This window comes from Chenopodium album, chromosome 13, assembly GCF_948465745.1.
Source record: "Chenopodium album chromosome 13, dcCheAlbu1.1, whole genome shotgun sequence".
NCBI classification, from domain to species: Eukaryota; Viridiplantae; Streptophyta; class Magnoliopsida; order Caryophyllales; family Amaranthaceae; genus Chenopodium; species Chenopodium album.
The window spans coordinates 48528922-48538229 of record NC_137846.1 but is presented as its reverse complement, the minus strand read 5'-3'; the positions used below and the strand labels follow the sequence as shown (position 1 = coordinate 48538229).

Here is a 9308-nt window from a genome sequence, read left to right as displayed (position 1 = left end):
TTTTATAGGGGTAAGTGAGAGGTCGTCTCCCGCCCTTTTCATTTCCTACTCTGTTCTTCTATTAAACCCTCATTCTCTCTCGAATTTTTTGTAACTATACTGTACATTATTGTGAATGTTGTTCTTGTTAGGTATGGATATGGATGTTTCACTATGCATAATGCTATAACATGATGTGAATACTTAGAGTTTTGCATTTTACATTTTTAAGTCAGAAATAAGATTATTATAATCAGGAATTAGATATTATTAGCCAGGAATTAGCATGCTATAGTCAGATATTAGATAATTCATCGAAGGTATTGGTGTATTTTAGTCAGGCATAACATTCTAAAAGTCAGAAATTAGCAAGTTTTAGTCAGATATTAGATAACTTATATCAGATATTATTAGATATTAAATAGTCAATTCATGATGTGAATATTCTGTATCGTACTTCAATTTTATTTTGTTTTGTCAGCGTATATTTTTTTGAGTTTAAATTGGTATGTTTGATTTATGAATTACATTATTTTAGTCATGTATTTGTTTTTTTTTCAGGTATTAAATTATGATAGTCAGGCTTAAATAGTTTTTGGTGAAAAATTAGTATATTTTAGTCAGGAATTAGATTTAAATTGTCATGTAATGGTTTATTTTTGTCAGAAATTAAATTAAACTAAATTCCTTATATTACAATATTTTATATTAGGGCTAAATATAATACGTGGACAAATTAACAGCCAGGAAATGATGAATTGATTGATTGAGAATAAAATTACTTAGGTAAGCGCACAAAAATGATTGATTTAAGTTAATTGAGTATTATAATAATCATTTTTTCCAAAAAATCTATCCACCCTTTCATATTCTCTTCTGTACTTTAAAAAAACCATCCATCTCCAGAGCTTCAACAAAGGCGATTTAGTATTTTCTTATTCAATTTCTATTCAAATTCCACAAAATTGCAAGGTACATTGTTTTCTCTATTATTTTTATTTTTTTTATTATTGAAATTAAGTTGAAAATATTATTGGTATTGTAGGGTTTAGAGTGCTATGTTGATCATCAGTTTTTTTCTGTAGTCATACAAAAACTGTTATAATGCGTGGAATATATGTATTTTGTTAGTTCTGATAGAATTTTCGGCTTTGTTACTCAAGTAATTTGATGCTTAGAATTGGTTGATGTTTTAGTAAGGGATTATAACATCTAACTCAGATATAATTATTTTATAGTCAGATATTAGATAACTTATGTCAGGTATTAATTTATTTTTGTCAGGCATAACAATATTTTCTTCAGGAATTGAACAGTCTTACAGTTAGAGTTTTGGATTTAAGATTTTGAAGTTTAACATAATGTACGTCAGGAATCAAACATTACAATATTTATTTAGGAATTAGATTATTAGAATCAGGAATTAGATATTATTCTTCAGGAATTATCATGCTTTAGTCAGGTATTAGATAATTCATCTCATGTAACGTTGTATTTAGTCAGGTATTAGAATCAGGAATTGGTTGATGTTCATTGTTAGTATTTTTTAAAACAGAGTATTTTTTGGTTTGAATTATTTTAAATTGTGGTTGTGTTAACATCATGATTATTGGGTGTTTTGTTAGGGTGAATGGACCCAGTAGACAACCCTCATTACATGGCTGCTCTAGAGGATGCCCCACATGCTTTATCTGTTCCTGAAATCTTATGTATGTATATCTTTCCTAAGTGCACCCCTCGAGCCCAAGCGATGTGCAATTGTGTGTGTGTAAGCATTGGAATGATCTGTGGTTTTGGAAAGCCTGGATTCCTAATGTTGTTAAAGCTAGATAGGCCAGTGAAAGGTGGTGGATTGCAACTGATATTATGAGGCATAATAGGTATGGCTTTCATAATTCAATGGTTCAGGATTGGGCTGAGTTTCTGGATGGTTTGCGATGGCTATTTAGGGATGAGGAAGACATGTGGAGTAAGAAAAGGAAGAGGGTGGAAGCTATTCAACCTGGTGGGCAGCAGAAGAAGATTAGGCTAGAGTAGTGATGTAGATAGTGCTAGGTTAATTACCCTGTTAGTTGGTTTTTGCTAAACTAGAGGCCAGTCTTTTGTATAGTAACTGACTCTAAGTAGTTAATGCATGGAATTTTTTGCTCTTGTCATAGTTTAGTGTGACATTGTTCTTGTGCTTTTATAAGGCAATGTCACCAGTATGACAAAGTGTTAATGTACTTATTTGACAATCATTAATGAAATGAAGAAATTGAAATACTGATTTTGACTTAATTTTGGTTTTGGTTTATATTTTGTATCTGTTTATTGTTTATTCTTTTTTGTAACATAATGCTGGTGAATGGAAAAACTTACTTCAACCAGGAATAAAATTCTTTCAGTAAAAAATTATATGAATATAATGAGGAATAAGTACATTTTAGTCAGGAATTATACTAATTTTATCAGAAATTAACTTATTTTTGTAACTAAATATATATTTTTAATCAGGAATAATATTATTTATTTCAGGATTATTATCTTTTTAGTCAGGTATTAGATTATTTAGGGCAGGAGTTAAATTATATTTGTCAGAATTTATTTTTGTTGTAGTTCTGTTAGATTATAATATTTAAGTCAGATATTAGTATTTTATAGTCAGATATTAAATAATTCTTGTCAGGTATTAATCTATTTTTGTCAACTATAACTATATTTTAGTCAGTAATTAAATAGTTTTAGAGTTTATTTAGATTGGTTGTGAATAATTAGAGTTTTGGATTTAACATTTTTAAATAAGAATTAGATATTATTAGTCAGATATAATTTGGTTATAATTTCTTTTATGTTAGGCATTCGTCGATTTTAGTTTGTAAGTAAATACATTTTAAATTGATAATAAGATAGTGTCATTCAGGTATTAGATTACTATTGTCAGGATATAAAACTTTTTTTTATCAGGAATAAGATTGCCTTCATCATGATTAAAAGTTTGAAGTCAGGAATTAATAAATTTAAATCTATCATTAATATCTTGGTCAGTTATTGCATTATTTTTCACAGGAATTATATTAGTTTTTGTCAGGAATTAACCTACATTAAATTATAGAATACAAATCACATATTAAATTATACAACACAAATATTATGAAGCTAAAACTGCTTACCTCTGGTATGGCGTTGCTCATTGCAAGATCTTGATCAGTGAAAATTGATTTTGGTTCAATTCCACACATTGACTTTTTGAAAATTGAAAGCAACCAAACAAATGTTTCAGTCTTTTCATTAGTTATGAATGCACATCCAAACATTGTTGTTCTCCAGTGATTGTTTATACCCCAACAAATGGAGCACATATCAACCCATATTTGTTTGTTCTGTATGTTGTATCGAAGATTAAAACATCACCATAAGCTTTGAAATCTTCAAGCATTTGAGAGTCACGCCAAAAATAGCTCACAACATTATTTTCTTCTCCAAATTTCAGTCTATAAAAGAACGAAGGATCTTGATCTGCTCTTTCTTGAAGGGTGTCTAATACATTCTGCATGTCTCCACCTTCAACCATACTCATTTTCACCCTTGATACATAGTTAAGGTGATCTCTCTTAGTATGACCTACACATTCTTCTCCTCCAGCTTCATTGCTTATATAATTATAAGCATCCATTAGTTGAATACCACTCTCAATCATGCTCTCAATTAGCTCACCCATTGGAGCTGATATTTGCCTTTCTGATCTTAGATGATGTCGTTGAACTATTATTACCAATTCATGATTATGTTCCAACTCATGTGTAAGAACAGCAAATCTACCTTCTGCATTTTTCTTGAAACGAATATGAGCTTTGCATCCAATTCTTGTCTCATTTACTTCCCTTTCTTTTCTCTTTCTTTCATCAGTTTTACCCAATATGGGTATTTCTACTGAATTTTGTTCACCTGCAATCTTCATTTTACCCTTCGTCTGTCCTTCCTTAGAACATCTAAAATAAACTCATACAGTAAATCATTATTATCTCTTCTCTTTGTTGGTTTTCTGACGCTAAAACCAACAGATCTTGAATGAGCTTTGTATAAAAAATATCCATCATTATAGTCTGATACTGTATAACCTGCTAAACATCTACTTATGTTTTCATCCTTGTCATATTTGTAATAATCTGCAGCAAAAGTAAATATAAATTATACAAAAGTCAAGAATTAAAATATTTTTGGTGTAAGAAATTATAAAATTTCAGTCAGGAATTAGAATATTTAACTCAAGAAGTATATCACTTCAGATAGTTTGTAAGGAATTAAAGATATACAATCAGAAATTAGATTTTACATATCAGGAATTATAGCTATAGTATCAGGAATTTATTTTCAGCAACAACATCTTTATAATTACAAAGCATTTAATTATTAGTTGCTTGAGTATGTAAAATATTTAATATAGTTGATTGAGAGTCATTTATTCTTACCCTAAACGCACTGTTCTTCATTTATCTTTTAGTCAGGAATTACATTATATATGTCAGGTATTACTCTGTTTTTGTAAGCATTAAAATATTTTTTCTCAGGAATTAAACTGTTTTATGAAAGTCAAAGTCTTAGGAATTTGCATGTTTTAATGAGGAATTAGACAATTTATGTTAGGTATTACTCAGGAATCTAATTATTTTTCATCAGGTTTAAGATAATATTGCTCATGAATTGGTATGCTTTACTCAGGACTTAGATTATTTTAACATTGCATAAATCTTCTAATATTTATAATTTTCAAACAAACATACCTATTATATTTGCAGCATCTTCATCTCTTTCTTCATCATTTCTTTCTTGATTGGTATTCTCTTCTATAATTACATTATCTGTTGCATTCATTCATTATAAGTCGAAATTAACAACAATCTGAAAAGAAATTAGCCTTGGTTGCAAATTTTAAGTCGAAATTAACTCGAAATTATATACGATCTAAAATTAAATTAACATTGCATGCAAATTAAGTATAATCTGAAATTAAATACGATCTGAAATTATGAAATTTAATTGAAATAAATTGTACCTTTTTCAGCAGTTTTTGAGCTCGAAATTGATTCTATAGGTGAATCAGATTCTTCTTCAATTATCATTCTGTTGTTTAATTTCTCCATTTTTTTGATTTGAATTTTCTGAAATTTGAAGATTTGAATGCTCTGAAATTTGAGGGGAGTTCTTAGTAAGTTTCGCGAAATTAATGCGTTCGCAATTTGAAGGTTTGAATGCTCTGAAAATGACGGCGCTCGATATTTGAGGAAAATGATAAATGATAAAAAAATTCACACATTTTATAAAATTGGGCGCGGGCTTTGGTCGGGTATCTCAGGCCCACGCCCTTTTGATTAAGAGCCCGGTCTCACATGAGTCTAGTCTCACACAAAACGCTTTCTATTATTAAAACCCAAGGAATAAACATGTTGAAGACATGTGTCATACTTTGTCATCGTAAAATTTATGACATATCGCCACATAGATGATGACATGACAACACATTAATATTTGGACTAGTTAGATTTGAGCCATTACACCCCTTGAAATTCCTAACTTATATTACCACTCTATTCCACAATTAATATCACTTTATTATTTAGTTAATATTCATATATTAGTTATAACTTTTCATTAAGAATTCTAAAAGTTTTTAAGCATTATATACAAATCCCTACTTAATTGTAAAACAAAAACTACTATGGAGTACATTTCTCTTTCTATCCCCCACTAACTTTACGTCTTTACCATTTTTATTTTATTATTTAAACTTAAGTTATTGGTTTCACAATATTATTTAAACTCAAGGTAATTTATTCATTTTATATTTAAACATAACTCGAAGCATTGCCTGAGCCACAAGCTAGTTACAATTTAATAAAGTAGGAGTAAAAGAAGATTTGTCAAGAATCACCTAAGCTCAAGTGATTAGTGCTTTCCTCCCGATTCTAGAAATTATCAGATTGATACCCGCCCTTCTGGCTCTCTAAACATCAGAAATAAAAAAGAAAAAGCCTCTGTTTAATCGTGTGTCGTTTTTTTAGCTCTTCAGTCTTCATTTTACAGTGCACCTCATTCCCTTTTTAGCTCCAATGAAGCGTACTCTGAATCCTCCATTGAAGGAAATTCTAAGCTGTCTCTCCTCCATTTAAACAGATTTTGAGATAACATTTAATATCACTTTATTACTTAATTAACATTCATATATTAATTGTAACTTTTCATTAAGGATTCTAAAAGTTTTTAAGCATTATATACAATTCCCTACTTAATTGTAAAACAAAAACTACTATGGAGTACATCTCTCTTTCTATCCCCAACTAACTTTACCATTTTTCTTTTATTATTTAAATTTAAGGTATTGATTCCAAAATATTATTTAAACTCAAGGTAATTTATTTATTTTGTATTAAATTATAATTCAGAGCATTACCCGAGCCACAAATTACTTACTCCGTACAATTTATTAAAGTAGGACTTTAGGAGTAAAAGAAGATTTATCAAGAATCACCTAATCTCAAGCTCAGTTGGTTAGAGCTCCCCTCCCAGTTTTTAGGAATTTTGAGATTGATTGTCACCGCTGCTATTCTCGCTCTCTAAACACCAGAAGAAAAAAGAGAAATGCCTCTGTTCTTCCCATTCCTTTTTTTGCTCCATTGAAGCGTACTCTGAATCCTCCATTGAAGGAAATTCTAAGCTGTCTCTCCTCCATTTAAACAGATTCTGAGGTAACATTTTCTTTATTCAATGAATATCTTAATTTCACAATCTAGGGTTTATCTTTAATTTAATTGTCTGTATAGTTACTTTAGGGTTCTTCTAAGTTGGATTATTGAGCTATTAGGTATAATTACTGAAAGATATAACCAGCAATTTTATTGCTAGAACTTTTATATGTGCAATTTACCTTGATATTATTAAGCCAGAAGAATTTTATGTTATTTTTCTGAGTATAAAAAAAAACCAACATCAAGACTAGTATTGCTTTACTGCTCGTATGCTTTAAATTCAAATGCTGAACTGCTAGTTGACATTGTATCATACTATCATATTGTAATTTCCGGACTCGTATAATTAAAAGCGTAATTTGCTGTTGTAGGTATCATATTGTATTTTCCGGACTCGTATAATCATAAGCAAGATTTGTTGTTGTTATTGTTGGTAGGTTGTTGTATTTTTAAGACTCGTATAGCCGTATCATCAAGAGGAGCATTTGTTGTTGTTGTAGGTACCCATTTTTAGCTGCCCCGAGCGTATCTGTTGAGGGCCAAATTGTTGAGTTGACATGTATACTTAAGGAAACCATGTTCTTTAACTCGATTCAGAGGTTTTACAATCATAATTGGTTTAAATGCTTAACGTGTATATTTACTTCGTGTTTCCATCAAGTTTGTTCTTCAAAACTTGTGTCACCTCGTCAAGTAACTGATGCTGGAATTGGTTGTTCTAATTTCACCCCAGCCTTTACCATCCGTTCACATTATTCTCAAATAAATCGCACCAGCTTATTGTGGTATTCTTCAAAGCCGTATAGACCTTTTTCAGGAGCTTATAGACAACGGGTTAATAGAAGGCTTAGACTAGCTAGAAAACCCGTGCTTAATGAGGTTCAGTTCAATAAGGCTATATCCCAACTGCCTGCAAGATTTAATGCTGATGATTTGCACGATGCCATTGCCTTGGAAGACGATCCTTTGGTGTGTTTAGAACTTTTTAATTGGGCGTCAAAACAACATAGGTTTAAGCATAGCGTGAATACCTACCACATTACTGTCCAGAAGCTTGGGGTTGGCGGGATGATTGAGGAGATGTATGATGTTGTTGATCAGTTCCTTGCCCTTCCTCATTTTGGTTCAGAGGCTCTGTATAATACTATTATTTACTACTACACTCAAGCCAGGAAGCTGAGCAGAGCTATTACTGTGTTCAAACACATGAAGAAGGCCAACAATTCAGATTGCAGGCCGTCTATTAGGACTTACAACCTTTTGTTTGCTGCATTTCTTAGCCGTAGAAGAGATACATACATTAATCACTGGTACATGGGTACTATGGAGTGCCTTTTCAAGCAAATGATAAATGATAAAATTGAGCCTGACATTTTCTCCCTCAATTCAATGATACAAGGATATGTGCTTTCTAATCATGTCAATGAGGCCTTAAGGATATTTCATCAGATGGGTGTTGTTTATACTTGTGTCCCCAATGCACTCACTTATGATTACCTTATCTATGGACTGTGTGCTCAAACCAGGACAAATAACGCCAGGGAGTTATTTTTTCAGATGAAGGAAAAAGGGTTTGTTGCTAGCGCTAACACATACAACTCTCTTGTGAGTTCTTTGGCACTAGGTGGTGAGATTGAGGAAGCTCTCAGCTATTTGCGGGAGATGACTGAAAAGTACAAGGCTGATCTCATTACTTATAAGACACTTCTGGATGAATATTGCCGAAAAGGAAGAGCTGCAGAGGCATTGAGTTTATTGAAAGAGTTTCAGGAGAAACACATTGTTGATGCACCTACCTACAAAAAGCTGCTACGTGTTCTTAAAGAGGACTTTACACCTTGCAGGAATGGATTCCAATAGTGTGAAGAATAGTTTTTAACATCAATTAGACAAGTTGTCTAGAGGCCTGCTGGGCTTATTGTTGAGGTTCATACTGTGCTAGAACTATTCCCGGGTTTTGGATTTAAGCTTCAGTAGGAGTAGGTGTTGCACTAGCAAACTACTCTTATAAGCTTCTTTATTTCGGCAGTTGGTTGTTTTACCTTTACCTTCTACCGTGTACTCCCAACTATTTTGACCTTTACTTGGTCAGTTTCTTGAATGTTTGTACTCTGAAAATGGTTATCTGTTGCTTCTGCAGAGCTTCCATGTCCTCTTATCAGATCACTGAGATATGACTTTACAGCGTGTAATATGACAGATTATATGCTGTTTCGGCTTGGCATGACAAACAGGGAGTTGGTTTAGCCCTTCATGTGGTTTCCTTCAAATATTTGCATATGAACTGCTTGCTATCTGGCAACAGCCATGAAAAGAAGAAAATCCGAAAATCGGCCAATTTGCTAACTTTGCTAATATATTTAAGTAGACCTTCCACTACCTTTTTGAAGAGCACCAGAAAGATTTTCTAAGAAGCATCTAAAGACTTAAAGAGGGATCAATTCAGCTGTCTAAATGTGTAAAGAGAGCCCAAAGTGATATCAATGTAGTACTTTGTATTTTTGAAATATACTGTTAACATTTAACGATACGATTCATTGTATTTTTAAAGGTAGCCAATGTTTGGTTTGGGATGAGTTGAATTCTTAACAATTACTTGTGAGG

At 31.6% G+C, this 9308-nt stretch overlaps 1 pseudogene across 1 annotated transcript; it reads left to right on the top strand.

Moving 5' to 3' along the window:
* The first annotated feature begins 6537 nt into the window (after positions 1 to 6537).
* On the top strand, positions 6538 to 9290 carry LOC145576779 (pentatricopeptide repeat-containing protein At2g27800, mitochondrial pseudogene; annotated as a pseudogene). The gene is made up of 2 exons (XR_014098550.1): positions 6538 to 6704; positions 7205 to 9290. The product of XR_014098550.1 is annotated as a pentatricopeptide repeat-containing protein At2g27800, mitochondrial pseudogene (transcript).
* The last annotated feature ends 18 nt before the right edge of the window (positions 9291 to 9308 follow it).